The sequence below is a fragment of the Myotis myotis genome, unplaced genomic scaffold (genome assembly GCF_014108235.1).
Source record: "Myotis myotis isolate mMyoMyo1 unplaced genomic scaffold, mMyoMyo1.p scaffold_m19_p_7, whole genome shotgun sequence".
In the NCBI taxonomy this organism is placed as follows: domain Eukaryota; kingdom Metazoa; phylum Chordata; class Mammalia; order Chiroptera; family Vespertilionidae; genus Myotis; species Myotis myotis.
The window spans coordinates 36599005-36620495 of NW_023416379.1; the positions used below are offsets into that span (position 1 = coordinate 36599005).

Genomic DNA, 21491 nt, shown 5'->3' on the forward strand with positions numbered 1-21491 from the left:
GTCTAAAATAAAGCGGAGTGACAAACAAGATGGAAATAAGGGGTGGGGAGGAAGGAAAGAAGAAAAACAAAAGCTGCTTGCTTGATCTGTAAGTAGCTGGGGACAGCATACATCTGAATAACTCAACATGACAACTCAGGAATAAATATGATGACAGGAGGAACTGTTTTCAGGAAATCTGTGCTGTTGCTACTCCCGAGCCCAGCGGAGACGCAACCTGCTCCTGTCAGCCCAGGAGGCACCAAGACCACAGATCCTGCCTTTACAGAGCCAGCTCCTCTCACTCACTAAAGTGGGCTGAACCCCGGCACCAAGAGCGGGCAAGGCTGCAGTGACGGAGGCGGAGGAGAGACAAAGAAGTGGCAATTCCACATCCACAACTGAGACTGCAGCCTCGGTCTTTGTTTCTTCTGATTCTGCTCCTCCCTCTCCTACCCCTTCCCCTCGTCTCTCCACTCCCCTCTCCTTACTCACTTACAGTTCTCTTGCTAGTCTTTAGTTGAGGAAGTCCATTTCAAAGACCTATGTCTACTGTCTGCTCTCCTACACACACACACACCATAGTAACTCCTCAGTACTAGTTTTAGCTTATGGATGTAAAAAGGGCAAGAAAATGATAGAACTATAGCTCCTAATAGCCTTTTCTGTTCTCTTTCCATTTGAACTAAAAATACTTTGCTGGAGGCATATTTTTTTTTTTAAAGGGCATCCATAGGTGTTTTTTGTGTGTGTGTGTGTTTTTTTTTTACAAATACACACTGAACCTTACATTTCAGATTCAGAGGACATATTGTGATTACTGTTATAGGAATGCATTATTCATTCATTAATTCTTATATGTGTATTTTGCCTCTTTACCTCCATTTAACCATAAGCCACTTGGGAAAAAATGATACTGCTTTCCTTATCTAATACCAGTTAACAGAGAAATGCCCATATTTTTTATTGATTTTAGAGAAAGGGGGGAGAGGGAGAGAGAGAGAGAGAAACATCGATGTGAGAGAGAAACATCAATTGGTTGCCTCCCATACATACTTCAACTGGGGATCGAATCCACAACCCAGGTATGTGCCCTGACCTGGAATCGAACCTGCAACCCTTTGGTACAGAGACCAACGGAGCCACCTGGCCAGGGTTTAAGCATATTTTTTAAAGAAATAAAAGTATAACCAAATTAATTCACAAATGTAACTGTAAAAGAAAAATAAAATTCCTAAATTAATTTATTAATAAACTTTATCTTTAACAAAGGTAATATTTTAAACTCTGGTGTATAATATTTAATATAGGGTAACAGAACCAAACAGCCCCAAGCCATTTCATTGCTTTGCTTTCTCCAAAACATTACTGTAAACCATAAAATCCACTGGTGTTCTGGTGTTTGGAGCATTCTGCAACTAAATTTCCGGTTACCTGCTAATATATTTGAAGTGGTTTGAACATAAATTATTGGAACATTCTTTCAACTCTCAAATTTGATAAACTCACTTTCTGTCAAGTTATCCTAATTAAACTACAGTCTTCAAGCGTCAGGGTTACTGCTGCCAATTCTGCACAACCATTTGTTTAATGCACAATCTGCTCTAATAACCTCCAAGATGAAACTGCAAATATAAACCCTTTTTTATTTCTACTAATTAACTGGACACTGGAATGTGCCATGCCCTGTAATCTGCATTAATGTGTAAATAGAAGTTTTGCCTACTTCATATAAAGCATACAGAAAGAACTTATTCAACAAATAAATTTCTTCAGTGAAGGACTTCCATTGTTCAGAAAGTTCACTGAATGCCTACTATGTGCCAAGCACTGTGCTGGACAGTACAGATATCATTGTCAATATGACAGACACAGATAGCCCCTGCACATGGACCTTATATGTCTAGTAAGGAAAAGAGAAACTAACAAAGAATTAGAACTAATGCCACACCTGTGCCTTGCACAGCACCTGCCAAAGTTAAGTTCAGTACATACCATTATCAATACCTCCATTTCAAAAATACAAATACTGAATCCAGTAAAGGCCTATGTTGAATTTATAAAGCAGGAGTGATACTAAGGGAGGAAAAGAGATGGCAAAGTCATGTTCAAATTAAAATTGTAGTATAGCCCAGCCAGTGTTGCTCAGTGGTTGAGCATCAACCTATGAACCAGGAGCTCATGGTTCGATTCCTGGTCAAGGCACATGCCTGGGTTGCGGGTTCAATCCCCAGTGTGGAGCGTACAGGAAGCAGCTGATCACTGATTCTCTCTCATCATTGATGTTTCTATTTCTCCCTCTCTCTCCCTCTCTGAAATCAATAAAAAAAAAAAAGTACTATAAAAATAAAATTTAGTATAGTGACGATGGGCATACAACATTGCCAATGTACTTAATGCCACTGAAATGCATACTTAAAATGGTTAAAATGGTAGGTTTTATGTTACATATATTTTGCCACAATATTTAAAATAGCACCAAAAAATTGCATTCAGTTGTTAAATGTTTCATCAACTTCAGCAAAGACTTAAAACATGTAAGTACTTCTAAGTCTCAGAATGGTGTATTAAAAGGTGGAGAGAGGAGGAAACCAGTGGGAAACTGACAGAAAACACGAAATGGCTTTGCTTCGATTCTTCTGTAGCCTCATATCAACAGTTCACTTTCCCTGCTCACATATCGGGCTCAAAACAGTTGATGGGGGGAAAGCCACAATCTTAGAAACTGGTTTCATTACAAATTCATGGTTTCCAATCTTGTTTGAGTTCTATCGACCCTTTTCCTTATCACTAATCAGCTCCCCAACCTTTGCCACTCTCTTCAAACCTGCTACTCGACCCCACAGGCCACACTTAACAGAGAGGAAGCGAAGGCCGCCTCCTGGTCCTCTCCAGCCCTACCTCCACGTGCTCTGGTCCTCACTGCCTTCTCTCCAGGCCCTACACGGGTGGCACCTCTGGCAAACCCGCCTCCACCTGCTGTGCTCGGGGTCTCCTCGCCCCAGATCTGCTCCTGGACCTTCCTCCATTAGCCACTTGGTAACTTGACCTTCTCCCTCTCCACAGGCTCCTTCGCCTGAAACGACTCCCGTCTTTAACAAATTAAATGATTACCCTCCCTGGACCCAGTTTTCCTCTAGCTTCCACCTTATTTCTCCCCTTAATGGCACTTCCTCACTCCTTAGCCTGCACCCACATCTCTACCTCCCATTCACTGCTCCATGGACCATAATGAGGCCTCACGTCGTGCACGCCGAGGCCAAATAGGGTACACTGCTGGTCTCCAGTGAGTTCCCACTGACTGGTTTCAATGGGCCCTCCTCAGTCTTTTATAAAAATAGGAAATCTCAGCCATGTTTGACTGTTGACTGGCAGTGCCACCAATCACCCAAGTGAAAAACTTGTCCTCCAGAGTCCTCTCACTATTTCACCTCCTCATGTAGTCTCAATTTCTTTTAACTAAATATATATATATATACCAGAGGCCCTGTGCATAAATTTGTGCACAGGTTGGGGGGTCCCTCATGGTGGCTTGCGGAGGTCGGGCCCCAGCTCTTGCACCCAGTCGCAGCCCCAGCTTGCGCACTCAGCCTTGCAGCCCCGCAGCCCCGTCTGGCATCCTGCCTTGGCCAGGCGCTGCCCCCTCACTTGCTTCACCATCTTGCCTGTGGGGCGATGAATCAGGGCCAGCTCCCTCAGCGCCTGGCCCCTGCTCGCACCCACCTTGACCTGGTGCCACCCGCTCACCTGCTCCACCATCCCACTGAGGTCCAGCTCTTGTCGGGGCCCATTGGGGCCAGCAGTGCCTCCACTGCCACCAGCTGCCAGCGACGCATCACGTTCTTTGCCGCCCCCTGGTGGTCAGCGCAAATCATAGCAAGCGGTTGAATGACCACCCACGGGGACCATTTGCATATTAGGCTTTTATTATATAGGATAGTATTATCCTCTTGTGAAACTTAAAAATATAGAAAAGCATATAGAATAAAATTTAAATAATAATAAAGTGCACGAGAGAAGTAAAAATATATGTCCACACAAAGACTTGCACACAATGTTCCTAGCAGCAGTATTTATAAAAAGCAAAAACCGAAAACAAGCCAAATGTCCATCAACATAAGGATTGATAAAAATTGTGGTAGACATACAACAGAATACTACTCAAGAATAACAATGAATAAACTACCAAGACATGCAAAAACATGGGTGAATCTCAAAAGCATCATTCTGAGTAAAAGCTAGACATAAAAGAAAACATACTGTATTATTTTATTGCATTTACAGAAAATTTTAGAAAAAATAAAACTATAGTGACAGAAAGCAGGCCAATGGTTGCCAGCGGCTGAGGTATAGCAGAAGACCGACTGCAAAGAGCAACAAAGGAACATATTGGGGTGAGGGGAAGGCTCTATATCATTGTGATGCTGGTTACACAACTGTATACATTTGTCAGAACTCATCAAATTGTAGACTTAAAACTGGCACCAATCTTATTGTATATAGTTATCCCTAAATAAAGTTACTTTTAAAAATTAAAGTGGTTCTTTTTAAATGGGTCCTTGTTAAGATTTCTAAATCTGCATTTGTTATCTAAATGTCCTAATTTATATTTTAGTTCTATGGTAATTCAATCCCACATATAGTATTGTTTCTCATAATGACACAAATTCTTCTCAACTGATTGGAAACAATACATAGCAGGGTTCTGTTTTATTTCCTACTATGTAAGCATGTGAATTCTGTTATTATCAAAATGTATTTATTTATCTAATTCTAGCTGCATAGCAATCTCATTTGCTCTCAAATAGAAAGATGCTTTGGGAACCTCCTAAATGAAGACCTCAAACTCCAAAAGATGAACACTGGTCTGCCTTTGAGACTCTATAACCATGAGGAAAACACAGCAAGAACTTTTATTCCTTTGGGATTGAAATATCTTTTTATTTATTCCCATTCCCACACCTAGTACCTAATAAATACAGTACTTCAACAATGTTGACTGCTTCAAAATACTTATCTAATGCATAAATAAATGGAATTGCTGTTACCAAAAGACTCATTCCTAAACAATCTATATTCAAACAAATTTTGTAATGTTATTAACTTGCCTAATTTTTGTAACCAAAATACATACACAGGTCACAAGTCTTTACGTGTTAGGGCAGCCTACCTGAAAACCACAAGATAGTGTATTAATATATTTTCCCTGTTGTTCCATATAGTTTCCAGAGTTAAAGAATGATCATACTACAATACAGAGAGAAAAAGCTGAAGGCAACTAGTTTCCATTCACTTATTATTAGACGTAGAAAAGCTAATCTAGTTTGACAGTTCTAACTGACTTGCTTCCAAAAAACTCAAGGTATTTCCAACTAAATAGAATAATTATCCAAAGATTACTGACCAATGGTTAATTTATCCTCTTAAGTAACCATAAATAATAGGGATTACATTGCCTTGACATTTTTCCATAACCCGTTCTCAGTTGCCACCAGACACCAAAGTCATCATGATGAATTAGAGGAAGACAGATTAATTGGATTAAGCATTACTTTTACCCAATCTTTTTTCAAAAAAAATAAATGCCTTTTAATTTAAGTGGATTAATATTTGTTTCCTAATCAAAGTTACAAAAAACAACTACCACATAGACAAAACTCATTATCATAGCATACACATAACAAATGAACTCTAAGTTACAGGAAATAGTGTGTTTTGAAGTGAATACCAAAAAACATGCATAGCTCTTCTGTAATTCCAGTCCTTTGGTATTAGCAAGTCTCTTTCTGCTGGGTGTGTTGGCATGGAATTTAAAAGACTATATGGCTTCTATTACTCAAATTCTGAGGGGGGAAAAATGGTTTAGTTAAACTTCCCTTTTTCTCTTCTCCCCATAATTATTAGATATCAAATGTACTTGTCAGCAAACCAGCACAACAGCAGACAGCATGGACAAAATACCGCCTTAAACCCTGACATTTGCTTTAATACAGACCTTGTAAATGAAGCCAAATGAGACTGAAAGACCAAACAGTTACTGGAAGGGTAAGGGTGTCTTGGCTTACAACATAAGGCAGACACCCTCTTCTTGCACAACTATCAATTCCCTCTTCATCCACCCCCTGCTTTTACTGGTTCTTCCTCCAGGGTCACTGCACCTCCAGCCCCTCCAGCTGGGCTTCAGTCACCAGAGAGCAATTCAGGACCTGAGTGCTGAGAGTTTGCAGCATGGCACGTGAGTCAACACCCACACCCACACAGAGACACGGTGCCAACCTGCTCAGTAACAGCAGTGTCTGACATATCTGTGTGCTTTGTACATCCAAAGCACTTAAACATCCCATTATCTTGAGTCTCACCAATAACGCCGTGACAGGAAACTAAAGCAAAATACAACTGTGTGGCCAGAACCGGTTTGGCTCAGTGGATAGAGCGTCGGCCTGCGGACTGAAGGGTCCCAGGTTCGATTCCGGTCAAGGGCATGTGCCTTGGTTGCGGGCACATCCCCAGTGGGGAGTGTGCAGGAGGCAGCTGATCAATGTTTCTCTCTCATTGATGTTTCTGGCTCTCTGTCCCTCTCCCTTCCTCTCTGTAAAAAATCAATAAAATATATTTTTAAAAAAAATACAACTGTGTGTAGCCAGGTAACTAGTTATTATCTGAATTAGAACTGACTCCATTTCCAGCCAGCCAGCACCACCAAAAAACAGACAGCACTTCCTCCGCCACCTGTCAAACCTCAGACATCTAGTGTGAGTGTGCAACAGCAAGTCATACTTCTTAACAAAGAGTACAACATTCCATCCTAGTCAAAGAAGAACTTAATTTCATTTATTTTAGTTTTCTAATAGTTTTCCTAGGCAATTTTTTTAGTTTATTCTTTCTAGACAATTTTTTAAGTGAGCCTATACTTAACATTAGCTGTTTTCATTATTAATTGTGAATGAAGTAGCTGACTCAGTTACTAAATGCTGTGAAATCTGATCTACAAGATAACATCATCTGCCTGTTGAATGAGTTTTCCACTGTCAATACATTTAAATTAGAAGTACAGTGGGGCCTTGACTTACGAGTGCCCTGACTAACGAGTTTTTCGAGATACAAGCCGTCTCTCAGCTGATTTTTGCTTTGAGTTGCGAGCTAAAATTCGGGTTATGAGCCAGCTTCAGATACCCCACCGCTAGTTGGCGCAGTGAACGTCACAGTGAACGCCACAACATCAGCCCCGTATCACGTGTCTCACTCGTTCACTTCTTGATTTGACATACGAGTAATTTGAGTTACAAGCTCCGTCACGGAATGAATTAAACTCATAAGTCAAGGCCCACTGTACATAAATTAATTGAAACTATTCTAAGCTATTCTCACAATCTCTTAGCCTAGAACTTCATAAAAATAAGACTTACAGACCAGCCAGGCTGGCATGGCTCAGTGAGTGAGCATCGACCTATGAACCAGGAGGTCACGGTTTGATTCCCGGTCAGGGCACATGCCTGGGTTATGGACTCACTCACCAGTGTGGGGCATGCGGGAGGCAGCCAATCAATGATTCTCTCTCATCATTGATGTTTCTATCTCTCTCTCCCTCTCCTTTCCTCTCTGAAATCAATAAAAATATAAAAAATAAAATTATAGTTTCTCTTTAAAAAAAAAAGACTTACAGACTGGCTTAATTACATCATGAATGAAAGAAACCATAAATGCCAATGGTCTCAGAGGTCCCATTAAATTAAAGGGGGAAAAATGACTAAGTTTTAGTACTAAGTGTTGGAAATACTTAAGACCATGATAGTAAAAATACAATACTTCCTTTGGAAAACTGTAAATCTAAATTAGAAAAATCTAAATGTTGGAAAGTCTTCTTAAGGAATGAAGTTTTGTTACTTACAAATAAGGTTATTTCAGTGGAAACTAACTACACTACCAGAAGCAGCCACCAAGTCTGCTTGAAACAGAATTTCTGTCTTCTACTATGACAGTGATTCTCAACCTTCTGGCCCTTTAAATGCAGTTCCTCATGTTGTGACCCAACCATAAAATTATCTTCGTTGCTACTTCATAACTGTAATGTTGCTACTGTTATGAATCGTAATGTAAATATCTGATATGTAGGATGGTCTTAGGCGACCCCTGTGAAAGGGTCGTTGGACCGCCAAAGGGTCGTGACCCACAGGTTGAGAACCGCTGTACTATGACATCTTGTTCCTCTTAGAGACACACACACTCTTCCCAAAGCTCTACCTCTGGCCTCAGCTTCACTCGGAAGCTCCAAGTTCACATTTCCAGTTACTTGTTTGACATCAACCTCTGATGTTCTGCAGGCATTTAACAGTCACATACCTAACATCTGAGCCAGCCTTTCCCTGTCAACTCCTCCTCTTCAGGGCCCAGGAGCCTATCACTGGCACCACCTGTCACTGTCTACATAATCTGTAGGGCACAGCACAACATGAAAATATGGGGCCTCCCAGTTCAAAAATTATTCAGATGCAATCTCCAGACACAGGCCTCATCTGTTTCTGTGTCACTGTCCACAACCATCATTTGCCAAAATTCCTTCAGTCCATTTTGAAACGTCTCACATCTGTCCCTTCTTTCCTGTTTCTCAAATCTCACTTGGCTTTCAGCCAAGGACTTCATAACTGCTGTTCTTCCTATTTCTTGCCTTTTGCAAACCATTCACCTCTCTCTCTCTCTCTCTCTCCCTTTTTTGTTAATTCTCACCCGAAGATATTTTTTTCACTGATTCTTAGAGAGAGAGTGGAAAGAAAAGAGAGAGAAAAATATTAATGTGAAAGAAACACATCAATTGGTTGCCTCCCACATGAGCCCCAACCGGGGCCGGGTATCAAACCTGCAACCCAGGTACATGCCTCACCTGGGAATAGAACCCATGACCCTTCTATGCACAGCTAGCGCTCTAACCACTGAACACAGCAGCCAGGGCAAAACACTCACATCTTTTTAAGGCACACTTCTGAAACCCTCATTATCTCCCCATTGCCTGTTTGTTAAATAATGTCCAAGCTGCTTAACCAGCACTCAAACCTTCCATTCCTCAGCTCCCCATCCTCTTCCAGACTGAACTCCTGTGACTTTCCCCTACATAGTCTCCAAACTCCTTGTCATTCACTTAATGAGCCTAGTGTGTAGTCCAACATAAAGAACCTGGGTCCTGATGTCAGAGACTTAAGTTCAAATCGAGCCCCGCTACTTACTAGGCTCCGTTGCCCATCTGAAACACGAGGATCGTATAGCATCCAGCCGTGGGCAAACTACGGCCTGCGGGCCGGATCCGGCCCGTTCGGCTGTTCTATCCGGCCCGCGGAGCCGAAAGAGCGGAGGGTTCTCTTGCTCTCCCCTCCGCTCCTTCACCAGCAGCAGTGTTAACATGTATTAGTTCACACAAACACTCCACCCATGCTTTTGTTCCGGCCCTCCGGTCCAGTTTAAGAACCCACTGTGGCCCTCGAGTCAAAAAGTTTGCCCACCCCTGATTATATCATAGGATCGTTGAATAGATCAAACAAGATAACATACCCCTGGCCAGAGTTCTCAGTGGTTAGAGCACTGCCCCACGCACCGAAGGGTCCCAGGTTTGATTCCCGGTCAAGGGCATGTCTGGCCCTAGTCAGCGTGCGTGAGGGAGGGAACCCATCGATGTCTCTCTCTTACATCTATGTTTCTCTCTCTCCCCCTCCCTTCCTTCCACTCTCTCTAAAAATCAATGGGAAAAATATCCTTGGGTGAGGATTAACCAAAAAAACAAACAAGTTCACATAAACCACATAGTAAAGCACTGTAAAACATTAATCATTCTTAGCCTTCACTAGCCCTTGCCCAGGTCCTGCACCGTCACATGGAATACCTTTTTCTGCTGAATCTGCTGAGGACAGTCTACCCATCCTTTAAAGTCTCTCCCAAAAGCTACCTCCGTGAAGCCTTCCCTGGTCAGCTCCCTCAGAAGCCACTTCGCCTTCCTCTAAAGTCGTCTTATTTACGCTGCATTTCACATGGGCAGTGTGCTGCTTTAGAGTTGTTGTGTGCATAGCATTCTGTCTCCCCTCATAACCTCTCCAGGATATGGAATAAGTCAAATTCATTTGTTTCTTACATGGCCCTTAATACACTGAGTTTGTGCTCAATAAATTAAATGATTTCTATATCTCTTTTTAAAAATCAATTGAAGCAAAAAATAATTTTACACACACTTAGATGAATTAACTAAACTGTTTTCAACAGACTTCGGTCCAGAGGAGGTGAGGCAATAACAGCACAGGGCGAGAATGAGACGGACTACTCTTGCAGACTGAGCCTCTCACAAGCATGTCAAACTCGCGGCCAGCCGGCCACATGCCTTGAGGTATGCGGCCTGCCAGCTGCGAGTTTGACATGCTTGCATCTCGATTCTAGGGGATAAAATGCCACCTGGAAGTCATGAAGAATTCATGGCTCAGTCTCCAAAAGGTTCATTTCCAAGACCACTCCCAACCCCAAGAAAGGCCTTGATCAACACCTGCGCTGAGAGAGCAGAGGAAAGGGTGTGTCCCACCTGCCAACGTGTGTAGAGAGAGAGAGAATCTAAGGACTAAGATAATCTCAGGCCTTCCTAGTATTCCACCTGTGGTAACAAAGTTTTACTCTAACATATTCACTGGTATGTGTTCTCTTATATTCCCAGATATTACAAATAATTGCTGAAGCATTTGCTCCTTCTAAAGGCTTCAGGAAGCAGTACATTGCTGGGGCACAGTAAAGCAATTCAAGTTCTCTAAAGAACAAGTTGGCAATGTGTAAGTTTTCATACCCTTTGAAGCAGTAATCTCAAATATACCTGAGGAAAGCAATCCAAAACGGGAAGAAACAATTTGTTTAAAAATGTATACACGTAGCCTAGCCAGCGTGGCTCAGTGGTTGAGCATCGACCTATGAACCAGGAGGTCATGGTTTGATTCCCGGTCAGGGCACATGCCCAGTTGTGGGCTCAATCCTCAGTGGGGGACGTGCACTGATGTTTCTATCTCTCTCTCCCTCTCTGAAATCAATAAAAATATATATATTTTAAATGTATACACATATGCTATTTACACCACATCACACTACTTACACCACACTCAGCAAAGGAGGCCTGGTTGGATAACCTGGGTTAACCAACCAGTAAGGTAGAATACTACACTTACTGAAAACAACCATTGACAAGTGTGAATCCTTTGAGATGCTGCTATTTAAAACTGGAACATGAAGTCAAAACTAATCAAAAGGATAATTAAGCAAGATGAAAAAGGTTTTACTACTAAAAACAGTCACCAGACTAACCCATTCAACTTGGCCTTAATACCTATCTACCCAGAAAAGTCAATAAACATCTCCATTTAATGAACAGTGGAGTTTCCTATTTTTATAAAATGTATCTCAGAATTTGGTTTTGGATCCAGTCTGAGTTTGTCACAAGAACAAATTTTGACTTTCTGAACACATGCAGAACACTGTTGATACAATTTACTTTTTAGCAAAAAAAAAATGGGTAAGAGCTGAACTGCAGAGAAATGCACCTTTCCCTGACTTTTGCAGTAATTTAACGATTGACCGACCTTTCACTGAGTTTTAATTATCTAATTATAGAAAAACCTACCCTGAATTAAATTTAAAGCTCTTGTCAGTGATTCTCAAGTGGGGGAACTGGAGGAGGAAGGCAGCAGTTTCCCCTAAGAGGGACATATCAGAAGTTCCAGAGAGGCACATTTAGTTTAAAATATATATATTCAATATTATAATTTTGTATTTAAAAAACAAAAATAGAACCCTAATTATCTGCAAAATACAACTAAAAATAAAGTGGCAAGATCTTGGCTGGTGGATAAATACTTGGCTTTATGTTCCCATTTTAGGGACCATGAGACTTGCATGTTTATCCAGAGGAACAGAGGAGATTAGAAACACTGCTTTGGTCCCCATACATTATTTCAAAACTGTATTTCATATATAGCCCCACAATTAAAAACTGGTGAAATGAAAAGACTTCCGGCCTGAGAATAAGGTAGGTCATTCCCTCAACTCGCAAGTTCTAATATCTAGGTATATGCAAGGTGGGGAATTGCTTTTGTTATTAATGAAGATATTTTATCAAAGAAGGTATGGTGGATGCACATTTGCTGCACGTATGCCTGAGTGCACTGTTTTCCTCCATCACTCTGGTCTCAGAAGGGCTAGTTGTTCCCGGAACATGGGAGTCACTCCTTCTGAGCCGCTGCCAATAAAAACACCTAAACCGCCCCCCCCCCCCGTTCCTGTGTGCTCAGCGCTGTGGTGACCTGACTGTTCAGTACTATTTGGGGTTTAGTTTGTTCCTGCTGAGGTTTGTTTGTTTAATTTGAACGTGAGGGCAGATCTTTAGTCAGGTTGTGATAACTCGAAGTGGTATTCTATTGCAAAGAACAATTGCACAGGATTTCTGATAACCTGGGTAGGAGGCACTAGTAAGGTTAGAGAATGCATAGGTAAATATGCAGAAAACAGTTGTAAGCGGGGGGAAAGGTAGGGTTCTACATTTCAAGTCAACTTTAACATAAGTACAAATTTTTACCCAGCTAAAAAGATGTTCTTAAATTCAACTTAGTGTTTGTAAAAACTGGTATCATGTGGCCCAAACCTAAACTGCCAAGTCACAACTTTTTTATCTATAAACTAGAGGCCCAGTGCACGGATTCATACAACAGTGGAGTCCCTCAGCCTGGCCTGCGCCCTCTTGCAATCCGGGACCCCTCGAGGGATGTAGTAGTACTTGAAGCGGCAGGCGGCCAGGGAGGAGCCTGATCTTGGCCCCGCGCGTAGCCACAGCTGTGCTTGCGGGCCATCAGCCTGGCATCTGGTGCCCATCTGTCAGCTGAGCGGCACTCCTGCTATGGGAGCCCACTGGCCACCAGGGGGCAACTCCTGCATTGAGTGTCTGCCTCCTGGTAGTCAGTGCACATCATAGCTACCGGACGGTCGTGTGGTCTCTTAGGCTTTTATATAGAGGTAATGACACCCTACGAGGCAACTCTAAAAACTTAAATTAAGTAATGTATATGAAAGCCCTTTCTTTATGGTAAAGGCTATGCAAATTATCACTTATAAATATGTATTATCTTAAAAATGCCTTTCACAGAATGGTAGATTAGAATAGGTTGAAATTTGGGTCTCCATCTTCCAGTTTAAGCTTAATTCACAACTCATTTGAATTCATGCTATCCCCAAAACATTTCAAGTGCATCAAAACGTAACAAAACATCCCTAGTTGCAGAAAATCGTTACGTCCCAGGTTGGTCGCAAAAGAAGTAAAATGGCTATTTCATCAGAATCATACAAGGACTAAAAACCACACTGAAGAGAGGAGTGACACAGATAAAGGCATAGAGACAAAAGACAACAGGACAAACCTGGGGCATAGAAGACCCCAAAGAAGGCAGGAAAAAGGAAGTGAGTACATGGCCTGGGATAAGCCTCACGGAACTACAACATGGGCTCAACAGGACCATGTAAAGGGCATGTCACATTACGAGCACAGAGTATGATTTATTCTAAAAGACACTCAAAAGCATAAGAGCTTTTGTTTTGTTTTGTTTTGTTTTGCTTGATTTGGTTCTTTTGACAGTTAATTTTATTGATAAAAATCCCAGCAATACTCATATGGTTGTATTTCTTTCTTTTTTTTTTTTAATATATTTTATTGATTTTCCACAGAGAGGAAGGGAGAGAGATAGAGAGTTAGAAACATCGATGAGAGAGAAACATCGATCAGCCGCCTCCTGCACATCCCCACTGGGGATGTGCCCGCAACCCAGGTACATGCCCTTGACCGGAATCGAACCTGGGACCTTTCAGTCCGCAGGCTGACGCTCTATCCACTGAGCCAAACCGGTTTCGACAATATGGTTGTATTTCATTAGAATTCACTACACACTATTTACACTCTTCAGTCTTGCCCTGAATTCAGAAACATTCAGGAAAGAAGAGTATGAGATGCTCACACCATACTCATTTATTATTCCAAAATCCTGGAACCATTTTTGTGGTCTAACGACTTATTTTAGCAGGCAGTTTAGATGAATTTACATGGAATAAAAAGTTGGATGCTTTAAGATGGAGAATAAAGAAAATTCAAGTATAGCAGTTGCCATCAGTGAGTTCTCTTAGTTTTCCAACTTCTTTCAGTGCATATAACAGTCAGGTATTTATAGTACAAGATGTATAGGACCAAGAGCCAGATCATTCATCCATTGTATAAAGCACCATTACTAAAAAACCTTCCTCAGATATAGAAATAATTAGTCATATAGGCAGCTTTACACACACACACACACACACACACACACTCCTTAGCATAAAAGGCTAGACAGAGCAGTTCAGTTCTGAACTATAGCCAAAACCTCCTTTAAGTTTAGGTGCAGCATACAGCTGCTGTACATAGATATCAGCATAACGGCAAATGTGGAAACTTCTTTTAAAAAATATTTTTATTCATTTCAGAGAGAAAGAGAGAGGGAGAGACAGAAACATCAATGATGAGAGAGAATCACTGATTGGCTGCCTCTTATCCACCCCCGACTGGGGATCAAACCCACAACCCAAGCATGTGCCCTGACCAGGAATCGATCTATGACCTCCTGGTTCATAGGCTGACGCTCAACCACTGAGCCACGCCAGCTGGGCGTGAAAACTTTTTTTTAACCTTCAAGAAGTATTAACTGACTTGAAATTTCAGGTGTTGCAAGATGCATTAATCCCTAAGTGTAACTGAAAAGCCTACTTTGTGATCATAACCATCTTAAAGAGCAATCTACCTCCATACAGGGAAGGTAGTCCCATTAAAGACTGTTGCCAAAGTCTCCCTTTTGATAGTCCACTTCTCGTTAAAACTGTTGAATTTTTTTTTTAACTGTTGAATTTTTAATACCTTGATTTTTACTTTAAATATCCAAGAGAGGAGGATAATGTGCCGTCTTTCCCAAACTTATTTAACCACAGACCACTACTTTAAAGAAAGGCTACTAAAGAACACATTTTTGGAATTACTAAAAGAGGTAGGGGTCTTCCTGACCATGCCTCTAGACCACAAAGACATAATTTTTTCAGAAGGATATCATTAACTACTCTAAATACTGATTCTAGAAACATACTTGTTTTAAACAGGTACTTTTAAAGTCCATGTACCATTAAAATATTTTCCTTTCTTCAGGAAGAAAGCAGACAAGTAAACTAGATTAATATCCTCGTAAGATCCCAGAGACTGTCCAGGGCACTGCATCAGGAAATGGGAGGACCCTACACTCTCAGTCCCATGAAGGAACTAAAAATGGGCTTTCCAATATCCAAGCAAAGTTGTAACTTCTAAGGGCAAACATTCTAGTTCACTGTAGTATCTGTGGTATCCCAGACGTGTCTGATTCCTCTCCACACAGGCAAGAAACATGCACATATGAACAAGTAAAAACTTACCTGAAAAGAGACAACTCAAGCTCAGCTTGCTCCCTGTGACAGACATCACTGATGCAGCAATACGTGCAAGAGATATCTCTGAGCACGAGGTCACTGGCAGCCGCAATAACATAATAGGGCTGTGATGTCCTCGTTGGTTCTACTGGCCCTAGCTTATAGTTCAGCTTGCTTCTCTTCCAAAGTCTTAATTTCACAAAGTGAGATTTATTAGCATCTAGACAGGCCAGCAAATGCCTTCCCCAGGACCCACCACTCCCTGGAATTTCCTTAGAATTTCCACCTTTTAAAATAAGATTGGGTCTTAGTATACTGCAAATGCCTTAGGGTAGTGTTTGATGTATTTTTACTTGTTTGTGTCTCACAGACGATCTAAAGCTCCTTGGGAACAGCTGTCTCTCTCAGTTCCCATCCCCAGTGCTCTGCATGGAGGGTGTCAGATACTTAGTAATGAATGATACTTGTAGAATGAATGAGGAGTAACATTAGGATATGTAAACTCACTTATATCTTAGTGCAGTGGTTCTCAACCTTGGCTGCACATTAGAATCACCTGGGAATCTTTTTAAAATCCTGATTTCTGGGCCTCGTCCTCCGGAAATTCTGTTTCTTTGTTATTAATGTTGTGGCCCCACCCCATAACAAAGTGACCTGACTGGGAATCCAAACGTGACCTCCTGGTTCATAGGCTGATGCTCAACCACTGAGCTACGCCAGCCGGGCTGATGGTGTGTCTTCTTGGAAGTCTCTCTACACTTCAAAATCTACTTCCAGGAGACATTAACCACTGGCCTTTGTTTGCTGACAGCAAAGTAAGACCAAGAAACTGGGACCCTGATCTTTCCGATGTCTTTTCTAACCCCAGAATTCCTGGCGTGGTATTCAACCAATTGCTAATGCTTGAATTATACAACATAAAGAACACTGAATTAGCAAAATATTATCTAGCCAATGCAATATACTCAATTGTTAAAAACCAGCTTCTGCTTCCGCTTGGCACGGTCCCTGGTACCGGCGGGCGGTTGCCCTCGGGGCTCCCCATGGAGGAGACGGCGCGCCCGGCTGCAGCCCCGGATGCTCGCACCTCCCACTGGACGGAGACGGAGGCGCTGGGCCCCGCGAGCGCAGGGGAGGTCGGCCCCCTCGGCCTGTGTGAGCGTGTGAGCGGCGGTGACCCGAGGGAAGCCCGCTGCGCGGTCGCCAGCCCGCGGGATTGGAAAACCGCCTCCTCGCCTCCAGCACCGGCCTCTCGGTCCTGTGAGCCCTGGGACTCCCGGGCGCCTCTTCAGTAACCAGCGCCATGAGCCCGGGGGTGGGAAGTATGACTTCTGCATCGGTCTGGGCCTGGCTATGAGCTCCAGCATCTTCGTTGGAGGGAGCTTCACTTTGAAAAAGAAAGGCCTTCTGCGCCTGGCCCGCAAAGGCTCCACGAGAGCAGGTCAAGGTGGCCATGCGTATCTTAAAGAATGGCTGTGGTGGGCCGGACTGCTCTCCGTGGGAGCCGGTGAGGTGGCCAACTTCCCCGCTTACGCCTTTGCCCCGGCCACGCTCGTGACTCCGCTGGGAGCGCTCAGCGTCCTCGTCAGTGCCACTCTGTCTTTTTTTTTTTTTTTAATATATTTTTATTGATTTTTTACAGAGAGGAAGGGAGAGGGATAGAGAGTTAGAAACATCGATGAGAGAGAAACATCGATCAGCTGCCTCCTGCACACCTCCCACTGGGAATGTGCCCGCAACCCAGGTACATGCCCTTGACCGGAATCGAACCTGGGACCTTTCAGTCCGCAGGCCGACGCTCTATCCACTGAGCCAAACCGGTTTTGGCTACTCTGTCTTCATACTTCCTCAATGAAAGGCTGGATCTTCATGGGAAGATCGGGTGCTTGCTGAGCATTCTGGGCTCCACAGTTATGGTCATTCATGCGCCGAAGGAAGAAGAGATGGAGACGTTAAACGAGATGTCACACAAGATCGGGGATCCGGGTTTTGTGGTCTTTGCAACCCTTGTGGTCATTGTGTCCTTGATACTAATCTTCGTGGTGGGACCCCGCCATGGACAGACGAACATTCTCGTGCACATCACGATCTGCTCTGTGATCCGAGCGTTTTCCGTCTCCTGTGTGAAGGGCTTGGGCATAGCGATCAAGGAGCTGTTCGCTGGCCAGCCTGTGCTGCAGCAGCCCCTGGCCTGGGCCCTGCTGCTGAGCCTCCTGGTCTGTGTGAGCACGCAGATCAACCACCTGAACAGGGCCCTGGACACATTCAACACCTCCCAAGTCACCCCCATCTACTACCTCTTCTTCACCACCTCCGTGCTGACCTGCTCGGCTATTCTCTTTAAGGAGTGGCAGGACATGCCTGTGGACATCATCGGCACCTTGAGTGGCTTCTGCACAGTCATCGTGGGGGATATTCTTGCCGCACGCCTTCAAAGACGTCAGCTTCAGTCTAGCCAGCCTTCCCGTGTCTTTCCGAAAAGATGAAAAAGCAATGAACGGCAATCTCACTAACATGTTATGAAGTTATTAATAATAACGAAGAAAGTTTAACCTGTGGGATTGAACAGCACACTGGGGAGAATGTCTCCTGGAGAAATGGAAACCTGACAGCTTTTTAAGAAAGCAAGAATCAGTCCTGACTGGTTTGGCTCAGTGGATAGAGTGTCAGCCTGCGGACTGAAGGGTCCCAGGTTCAATTCTGGTCAAGGGCATGTACCTTGGTTGCAGGCATATCCCCAGTGGGGAGTGTAGTGTGCAGGAGGCAGCTGATCGATGTTTCTAACTCTCTATCCCTCTCCCTTCCTCTCTGTAAAAAAATCAATAAGATATATTTTTTAAAAAAGAAAGCAAGAATCAAAAGTTGATCATTGTTGTTATAAAGTGAATTTGAGAATCAGAATGTGTCAGGGAAAGCAGTATTCTCAAATAATGTTCTCCAGAGACAATCTTTTTTTTTTTTTAAATGAAAACCAATTTATTAAAATGACAGCTTTCACAACATTATGAATATACTTAACACTACTGAACTGTATACTTAGAAATGATTAAGATGGTCAATTTTATGTGATGTGTTTTCCACCACAATCAAAACTTAAAAAGGGTAAAGTGACTGAAACAGTATCATTAGTTTAAAACGAATATTTCTGGTCATAATTTTTAGTCTTTTTTCTTTAATATCTAAGTAACATTAATAAAGTTTTCTTCACCCTCCCCTACCTGGAAACTCTTTCACATTAAGAAACAATGTAAAACAACAGCAAAAAAAGTTTAAAAACAGAGGGATAATCATCATTTTTTGTTGACTAAAACTGAAAAAAGAACATTTGAAATAGCATTTTAACTGTGGAATTTGAAATATCATAACATTATTGTATAACCCACCCTAAGTAGACATACATAACTAATGTCATTCTTATGAATTAGAGTTTCAAAGAGTAAAAAAGACACCACAGAATGATCATTTTGTAAACAAGTATAAGAAATTATGGTGCTCTTCCCTCATTTGACTAATCTTTGCTTATAAATGACAGAATGCAAAACTAGAAATATTAATTCTCAACTAACGTCCTATTTTCTTTCTTTTTTTTTTTAATTAAATCTTTATTGTTCAGATTATTACATTTGTTCCTCTTTTTTCCCCCCCATAACTCCCCTCCTCCCAGTTCCCGCCCCACCCTCCACCCTCACTTCCCACCCACTGTCCTCATCCATAGGTGCACGATTTTTGTCCAGTCTCTTCCCGCATCTCCCACACCCCTTTCCCCCCCAAGAATGGTCAGTCCATTCCCTTTCTATGTCCCTGATTCTATTATAATCACCAGTTCATTCTGTTCATCAGATTATTTATTCACTTGATTCTTAGATTCACTTGTTGATAGATGCATATTTGTTGTTCATAATTTGTATCTTTACCTTTTTCTTCCTCTTCCTCTTCTTAAAGGATACCTTTCAGCATTTCATATAATCCTGGTTTGGTGGTGATGAACTCCTTTAGCTTTTCCTTATCTGTGAAGCTCTTTATCTGACCTTCAATTCTGAATGATAGCTTTGCTGGATAAAGTAATCTTGGTTGTAGGTTCTTGGTATTCATCACTTTGAATATTTCTTGCCACTCCCTTCTGGCCTGCAAAGTTTCTGTTGAGAAATCAGCTGACAGTCGTATGGGTATTCCCTTGTAGGTAACTGAGTTTCTTTCTCTTGCTGCTTTTAAGATTCTCTCTTTGTCTTTTGCTCTTGGCATTTTAATTATGATGTGTCTTGGTGTGGTCCTCTTTGGATTCCTTTTGTTTGGGGTTCTCTGCGCTTCTTGGACCTGTAAGTCCATTTCTTTCACCAGGTGGGGGAAGTTTTCTGTCATTATTTCTTCAAATAGGTTTTCAATATCTTGCTCTCTCTCATCTTCTGGCACCCCTATAATTCTGATGTTGGTACGCTTGAAGCTGTCCCAGAGGCTCCTTACACTATCCTCGCATTTTTGGATTCTTTTTTCATTCCGCCCCTCCGGTTGGGTGTTTTTTGCTTCCTCGCATTTCAAATCATTGACTTGATTCTTGAGCTCCTCTGGTCTGCTGTCAGGAGTCTGTATAATATTCGTTATTTCAGTCCATGTATGCTTAATTTCTAGTTGGTTCCCCAATATAACATCGAGGGTCTCATTAGTTTTCTTGTAGATCTCATTAAGTTTATCGGCGGCTTCTAAACAGTTCTTGAGAGACCTTAAAAGTGTGGTTCTGAACTCTATATCTTCCATTGACAATTTTGTCCTGTTTCTTTGTCTCCGCATTTTGTTATGCTTCCTTGGTGCACCCCCTAGTGGTCTTTGTTCACAGTCTTATAGTTAAACCTTGATTTTGTAGCTAATACCAGGGAGGGTTTGACCTCCAGGCCAAGTGGCTATCGAGACAATCTTTTTTAAGGTCTCACTAATTTGGACCAAGAAATTACTTTTCTTATATTTAAATGATGGTAGCTCACTAAAATAACCTCAGTACCTGGCCAATTTTTGTTAACATTGTATTATTGTAGCGGTATTAAAATTTTTCTTTCACCAGAAAAAAACAACAGTTTCTGGAATCAGATAAACCTGAATTTGAATTCTGGCCCCACCGCTTACTCAAACTCTGCAAACCTGAGTTTCCACATCTCAAAAGAGAGCTATCACATAAAGCCTAGCCCGTGGGGTTGCAGTAAGGTTTAAATAAGAATGCATGTAAAGTGCTTAGCACTGGGCTGGCACATGGGAAATTCTCAAGAAATGTGAACCATCATTTGAAACCCTCGGTTCCCATTTTACCACAACCTCCCTGTGTATCCTTGGACTAATCAGTATGAAGAAGCTAATGAAAACATGGAGACAATTACCTGACCTCTAATGCTGGGATTATCAATCATGAATAGAGTAACAGAAAATGGACCAATATTTTGAAAAATAAAAGCCTTAAGCAATTCTAGATATTTTGGGGGGTTGTACTTGAAGCTTGCATATGTTTGATCACAGATGACTCAGCATTAGTGGAAAAGCCAAACTTCAGAGCAGGTATTCTCAAATACTTCAGTGCCTTTTGTAGATGATGGACTCTATGAAACACCTGTTGGGGAAGGGGCTGGGTGGGGGTGGTATCTCAACATTAACTGGCCCAATAACTATCTTGTCATCCTTTTTTCACAGATGAGGTTAAATCCGTTTTCTTTCTCATACCTTAAAAAATAGCTGTTATACATGTATTACATCGTGTCCAAATAAAGGCCAACGTTCATGCAAGCTGCTGTGTTACACAGGGCCATTATAAGTGCATAAGGCCCCTTTGTAGGAATTAGATAAAGGGCACCCAGAACACAGACTGGTTTTCCATCTCCACTTATCCTGAGTTGGACACATCTGTGCAAGGGCATGACCAAACATGGCAATCACGCAGATAAGCACAAAGATCTTCAGTATTTAACTGGCATATCCATATGACTGTTTATATGATACACACACACACACACACACACACACACACACACACGTGCGCCCGCTTCCTCAGACGTGGCTGAAAG

General features: G+C 42.1%; 1 protein-coding gene and 1 pseudogene across 3 annotated transcripts in view; one reads left to right on the forward strand and one right to left on the reverse strand.

Annotated features, from left to right (window-relative positions):
- SLC16A10 (solute carrier family 16 member 10) overlaps positions 1 to 21491 on the reverse strand; it is a 104656-nt gene that overhangs the window by 80964 nt on the left and 2201 nt on the right. The window contains exon 1 of one of the 3 annotated variants that reach the window (XM_036316285.1): positions 15457 to 15608. The exons of the other annotated variants lie outside the window; for them this stretch is intronic. The gene's annotated coding sequence lies outside the window, so the exon portion shown is untranslated. Of the gene's footprint in view, positions 1 to 15456; positions 15609 to 21491 lie in introns of those variants that run through there. 3 annotated transcript variants of the gene reach the window in all.
- On the forward strand, positions 5982 to 18070 carry LOC118660114 (annotated as a pseudogene).